The sequence below is a fragment of the Numida meleagris genome, chromosome 5, assembly GCF_002078875.1.
Source record: "Numida meleagris isolate 19003 breed g44 Domestic line chromosome 5, NumMel1.0, whole genome shotgun sequence".
Taxonomy (NCBI): domain Eukaryota; kingdom Metazoa; phylum Chordata; class Aves; order Galliformes; family Numididae; genus Numida; species Numida meleagris.
This window is the reverse complement of record NC_034413.1, coordinates 1,271,981-1,279,311: the sequence shown is the minus strand read 5'-3', so window position 1 is coordinate 1,279,311 and position 7,331 is coordinate 1,271,981. Positions and strand designations below refer to the sequence as shown.

At 39.9% G+C, this 7,331-nt stretch overlaps 1 protein-coding gene across 5 annotated transcripts in view; it reads right to left on the bottom strand.

The window, feature by feature from the left end:
- The window catches only part of EBF3 (early B-cell factor 3), a 113,949-nt gene that overhangs the window by 25,122 nt on the left and 81,496 nt on the right, over nt 1–7,331 (bottom strand). The window lies entirely within an intron of this gene.

Here is a 7,331-nt window from a genome sequence, read left to right as displayed (position 1 = left end):
AGGAAGGAGGGAAGGAAGGAAGGAAGGAAAGAGAGGAATATAAAGAAAAGAAACAAAGCAAGAATGAGAAAAGAGCAAAAGAAGAAGAACAAGAAGTTTCTGTAAGGCAAGATGGCAGCACCAACAGAGGCTGCAAGTAAGCTCAGCAGTACTTAAGCTTTCAAACTGCAGATTTGGGCACACACCGCACTGCAGAGTGCCATCCAGGTGAGGCAGAAGGACTGTGCTGGGCTCCTGCCTGTGGTCGAGCCCCTCCCTGCTCAGTGCTAGCCCCCTCAGCTCCTGGCTGCCCAGGCCACCAGAAATGACTAAATAATATAGAGACATAGGCAGTCCTTACATACCCTCTGCTCTGCACTCACTTTCCCTTAGCATCCCCCCGATACTGCTGGATGGGTATCTGGCCAGATGGACCCTGGACTGGCTCGCACAGCAAGTGCTCACCTGGTGTGTGGGTATTGCAGGACAACAGCCTTATCTACAGCATTTTATAGACATCGGTCTGCTGTTCTTACAGACATTTAGTCTGCGATACTGGATTAGAAAAATGTATTTAAAAATGAAATATGATGTAGGGAATAGAACTCAACATAGAACCACCTGAAGCGCACTTAGCATATTAGTTAACTTAGTTACCATATCAGGCAACATCGCATATTTCAGTCTACTTGAGAGTATTTTGCCATGTAAAATATCCACAAATTTACTATGATTTATAGGCATAGAATGAGCAGATCACAAGAAATTGGGATCCCACCAGTAAGAGGGCAGATCTTATCAGTCCCTAACACAGAACACTGCAAAGAAGGGGCTTGTCAGCATTTCAACACCAACAGAGGAAGAAAACCTGGCTGGCATCAAACCCTAAATGCTCCAGTCATGCCAAGAAAATACCACATTCTAATGCATATGGAAGTATAATAAAACATGGCATTTTATGAAAACAACATGATGTGTGATTAACGTGACAAAATATTCTACTACAAAAAACAGAGCATTTTGCTGGTTTAGTATTTCACTGCTGTGGTGCTACATCAAAGTAGCTAAACATTACATTTTGACTATTTAATACTCCAAGGTATTTTACTAATTAAGATCTATTTTACTGAAATAAACCGGGCTTGCATCTGTTTTTATATTTGTGGTTTGTTTTGGGAGTTTGTTCCTCCGCTAGGCCTTATAATCTGATAAATACCTCCCTCTTACAGACAGCTCTGTACAGATCAGTTTTCTTCCCCTTGCCCCCACACCCCACGTCACAGATGTATGCTGGAGTTCTGTTACTGGAGCCTCTGAGAGCAGAAATCCTTCCTGGCTGAAGCCACGAGCCATGTGATGCATCTCTGGATTACAGCCTCCCACTTCCACCCTTTCCCAAATAGCTGGTGTGCATCAGCTGTCATAGAAACCCAGAGGAGGCAGCTGTGCTCTCTGTGCAGGGGGGGGCCACGGAGAAGTGCTGCCATTCTTCTGAAATTCAGTAATTCCAGGTATTCAGCTGAAAATGATGTTTGATCATGGTAAATGTAAAATAGGATCGTTTGACTATTGTCACTGACTTAGCTCTTCCAAGATGTTTATCCATCTCAGAACCCTATGAAATCTGTGATGCTTTGACAAACGTCTACAAGAGCTGGTATTCTGTACCACTTCTCCCTGTTTCTTTTTGTAGTGGTCACCCAGGATAACAATATAACACTGGAATATTGTATGCAATATTTAGACAAATAGGATTTATAATCAGATCCTTTATACCAATTAGCATCACTTTTACAGCACTATACCTCTGACAAATAGTATAACTCAAAATTTTGAAATCTCTGTAATACCTGTGGAGGCTTTGAACAAATACCCAAAATAAATGAGGAAGTTTGTGTATTTGGAAATCAATTGTTATCATCAGTAATTTATATTCAGCCTGTAAATAACAATGGCACTAACAGCTCTGGTGGAAATTTGCGTATTCCAGATGCTTACAAATTGGGTTTGAAAAATTTTAGAAATATTTTTTTTTAAGAGGGAACATAATGGGCAACGCTTCCCATTTATATTTTAAAATATAAATAACAGTGGATATACAAAATATTTCTGAAATGCCTTTCATTGTTTTTTTCTTTGGCAAATCGCACTCATTACAGCTGAGTTAATTAATTTTTAAAAATTGCACATGAAGCTTCAGGCCCACGAGAGTGTCTTAACAACCAACCACTCTGAAAATCACCTTGCCAAAACAATGGATGTGTCTACAAGGCAGTTCTGTCATTAAGCCTGAGCTTCTGAATGCTTTCCACATTTCCATGGTGTGGTTTCTAAGACTCAACGCTTAGGTGGCGTAGTCAGTGGATAGGCTTTGGAGCTCCATGCTGCTTGGATGAGGGTACAAACTAATTTATTGGAAGTACTGGTGTAGGCATAGTGGGAAGTAGCCAAAAGCAGACGTTTTGCTGGATATCTTCCAACGCAAGCCAGATTTATCTGTTTGCTATCTTGTTTTCACAATATGAGAACAAGATGTACACTTACAGTGAAATATCCTATTTCCTCTCCTTCCGCCTCTCCTCTTTGGTTTAAAACTTTGAGAAGTTTTTAGCTTGACTGTTACAATCAGGCTACAGTAATAAAAATAGCAATAAACCTAAATTTACAGGATTAAAAATAGAATTAGACAGGTTAATATCCAGAAAACTGATTTTACTATTTAACTATATACTCCATGCAGTATATGGGGGGAGGGGGAAGGGAAAAAAAAGCCTTTTTTCCCCTTCTCAGAGAAAACAAGGTAAAAGTCTTATTCAGCACTCAAATTTTCATGATTATTACGTGAAACCAAGATGACCCTTTTGTCCTTTTTTTAAGATGAATTACTATCGCTTCCCCGCTCCATTTTGTCAGTTTGGGTACAGCCGAGTCAATACCTTCACCTTGACATGAAAACTTTGTGATTTATCAGTTCTCCTGTTAGGCAGCGTTCCCACAACCTGGGGAAGCACAGCCAATCATGACACGGGGAGCAGACTTTGGTCACAGCTCCTTGAAAAAAAATAAAGCACTCTCTGATGATAGACAAATGTGTCTTGTTAGCAACAGCCAAAAAGCGCTTGACTTGTACTAATAACAAAAAGGCCATGTTGGTCACCATGGGTCTAAAGACGAAGCACCCTGTCACTGCCTTGGTTGGGAAATTAGCAAATAATGTTCCTTTTCCTTGATAAATGGGTGACAGTTCTCTCTCACCAATCATTTTTTAACATTTTGATGCATGTCTATGATCCCGCTGGAGGAACAGAAAAGTTTACTGGCCCTCAATTTTCAGATGATGAATGGAACACTCTAAATGTGCGATTTCTGTATGAGGTATAGTTCATTTTAAGCAATTCTAGTAAATGGGTGTCACTGATTAGGACAAATAGTCTACTTGTGCAATAGCACAAATGGTATGTCTCATTCTTCTGGCCTCCTTTGAGACAGAAAAGAAAGGGGACAACAATGACCCTGATAAACCTGGAATTGCTACTGTTTAAAAAAGAGCCATTATATAATATACATTATCCAGTATGCTATTGACTTGATGCTACTAAATCACTTTTGTATGTTTAGCGTTGCCCTATTAATTAAAAATGTATGTCATGCTGAAAAACCTTCTTTGTAAGACAAGAGAGTTAGCCAGAATCTTTTTCCCTTTGACACTGATGTTTTGAGAAACACGCATTCTGCTCTTGTGCAATAAGGGAGTTTAGCACAATAACGGAGATGCTTCCCGGCTTCAGCTTTTTGGTGCTAACTTTGACTGACTTAGAAAGACCCAGCTTGAAGAAAGGACAAGAATATTTGCTCTATCTTGATTTTTTTCAGCTTGCTAACAACCGACACCGACACAAGGTCTGATCGATAAATAACCAATACTGCAATAACGGTGACTGCAAGTTGCTTCAGGACAACAGAAAAAAAAAAAAAAAAGAAAAAAAAGAAAAAGAGGAAAAAGAAAAAGCAAATGCAATATATATGAAGTAGAAATGCGGTGGATTTCATTAAAACAAATGTAAGCCTGAGTTTTTCTTAAAGGCTTTTCAATAAAGAACTCTATCCATTCTAAATATTTTTAGCATGCGTTTTGCAAAGTCACCACATTTCATACTCAGGACCAATAATTGAATATGTACAAGAAATAATCAGGTGATTTAAATTTAACTAAGGCATTAGCGTTTAGTTTAGCATAGTAAAAATAGTATGATTTGTGGGAGGCAATTAACAATCATTTGCTCTGTGGATACAAGTAATTTGTTTAAAGAGCACTGACCTATGAGACAGCTAGTTTGTGTTGGCTGTGATGGAAGGGAGCTATTGACTCTAAACAGTGTAACAGCGCCATTGACAGAACCACATTTGAATGCACACAAAAGATCTCTAAAATACTTCAGGAACATGAGATCGTTCAGAGGGTGAAGAGGAGTGGGGGTGAGCCCAGGGAAAGCAGCCAAAGTGGAGGTCGTGATCGCGAGGCAGGAACGAGCCCAAGTGAAGAATCTGGACAATGTGTGACTAAACAGGGCTTCCCCCCCTTGATAGCGTGCCAGCCGCGTGGCACGATCCGACTTCTTCAACATAAATACTCTATCAGAAGGAACACAAACTCCGAACGATTACTGGTTGAGTAATGGTTTTCGTAGGCTTAAAATTGAATGCAAGTCTTTGTGCAAAATAATCATTTTTATGTTCACGTCTTGCAAATGCATCGCAGACCTGGGAATGGTTCCATGCATTCAGCATTCAGGGTTTTCCTGTGTCTGCTTTGGACACCTTTGCAATCGAATGCCAACACCTTGCACAGCAACTGGGTACAGGCTGCTGCAAATCACCTGCTGTCTCCTGGTAATTTGTGGTCATTTCTTTAACTGAGCAAAAGACGTTACCAGAAGAAGAGTGTGCCACAAAACTATTGGGGTGAAAGCAGGCAACGTGAGCAGCACCAAGTGAGGTACAGCCATGTTAGGCTGCACGGCGCTCCTCGACATTGTTTGAATGTATACCAGGTCGGACTGTATTTATTTGTTAGGAAATCATTATGCAAAACAAACACTTAGGGGAAACAGTAGTGCAGAGGCACAAATACATTGTAAATACAGCACTACCCTTCAGCTGAGAGTAAACCAACGGACTCTGCAGAGCTTAAAATATGTGTATAAAAGTGCAATTTTATCTGTAACGTAATTTCATTTAGAAGCATACAAATCACAATTTGCCGTAATCAAATAACACTGCAGCGCTTATATTCTAATTAAAAAAATAATCTCTGATATTTAATTTAGAAACCTGGAGGACTTTACCAGCAGAATTATGGCTACAACCTGTACAAACCACAAGTCTTGGCCAGAGAGGGAATTTTTGAAGTAACACTCTTAAAATTTGTTATTAAATAAGAAAATGATACACTATTAGATATATATTAAAACAAGTATTGTACCCAGTTATTAATTTGCACTATTCACTTTTAAATGCAGCAAATACCTCATTAATTTAATTTTAGGTGCCCACCAGTTTATATTGCATTTTACAGTCTAGAAGGCAATTTACTATTAACTGGCAATTACATACAGAATGATTGTTAATTCTGCTCCTAAGTGCTAGCTGCTTGAAAATTGTTATCTCTCTCTAATTTTTGACCTTCTTACAACAGGGGTGAGGTACTCTGGGAATACAAAGGACTAGTAGAGAAGAGCTGGACATGTCATTTGTGACTCATTCTTTTAATTCACCGTGCTAATCAACTGAACTGCCACAATCTCCCAAGGTAATTGTATCTTTATAATAGTTGAAAGCGGTGGGCAAAAAGGCATGGATAGATGGGGAAAGGCCTTCCCTTTGCCTGCTGAGAAGCAGCGCGATACTCTTTCTGCAAGAGACTAATGGGGCCTTTTTAGAAAAATCTGGAACTTTCATATCTCTGTACCCTGATCATTTAATGTCTCAACTTCTGTACTTACAAAGGCTTTGTACACCACACTACACTCTTGTTTCATTATTCTGCAGCCTTGTTGCCCTATGGTCTACCTCCTGCCGGGAAGGTTAAATGTTAGAGTGCCAAGCCAGACTGCAAGCATGGTGGGACACTGATGGGAAACAGATGCCCTGGGGATTCGGCCCCTCCCTCGTATAGGACTACGTAATTTTCGTTTTCTGAAATACAGTGAGGCTTGGCTTAGTTCTCAATGGCAGCTGTAATTTCCAAAGCCTATCTCATTCACCCTATCACTTCAGGATGCAGCAAATCAGGCAGAAGTTTCACAGGCAGGCGGGCAGGCTCTGCCTTTGTCTCGGTGTTTTCTGAGTGTTGGGATATAGGCGGTTGTCTCCCTCAGAAGGTGTTTTAAATATGTTCTCACATCAAAGCATGAGTAATGCAACTTTATTACATTTTAATGACAGGAGAAGTTCCTGATATTCTCACAGTTATTTCAATCATCTTTACCCAGCAATAGAGAAGGATGACCCAGGGAAACACAAAACGAATGGCTTTTCCTTACAGTTTTCCTCACTTATTTTCATTTACACATTACCAAGAGGTGTAATACAGCAAAACGTGCTAAATTTGCAAAGTCTGCATTGAAGACATCAGTTAAAGACATTACTACAAAATAATTCAAAATTCAAAGGCTGTGCACTGAGAGCCAGATTGTCATCTGGTTCAAATCTGCGGCTTTCCTTGTGTGCAGTGGAATGATACCAGCTCACAACAGCTACAAAACCTGGAACTCACTCTAAGGCTCTTAATTCACTCACTTTACATTTCTCTGAATGTGTACCTTAGCTCAAGAGTCACACTTCATGATATCCTGCTGTAGCTCTTTCCGATCTGCATTTACAACAGCATTTTTTAGACTCTATCATCTTGACCACGTTCAGTTATCTCTTTTCAGCAAAACGTGTGAAATAATGTCACTGCGGAATACATTACTAGCACCAAAAGAACCACAGCCACTGCCACCATGTTTGGTAGCTCTGGTACACAGGTGAGGATATGAGCTTTGGTTTTGCTCAGGTTGTAATTTCTTTGGGGGTAGATGGGAGATACGAACCTCCACAGCTGCTCGCACTGCACCATTCTGAGATGAAACCTTCACTTGCAAGTTCATTTCAGCAAGGGAACTTCGATGGAAAAACACATCTTTGATGTGTTAACAGTTAAGTCCTAACTTAAAACTACGCAGGAACCCACTTTTCCCATTAGAGCAAAATTAACAGATAGAAACAGTTGCAGTCTAGTGGGAAAATATTCATCAAAATGCACATCATCTGCACATCGTCTGCAATCTGCATTATCTATCCAATGAGCA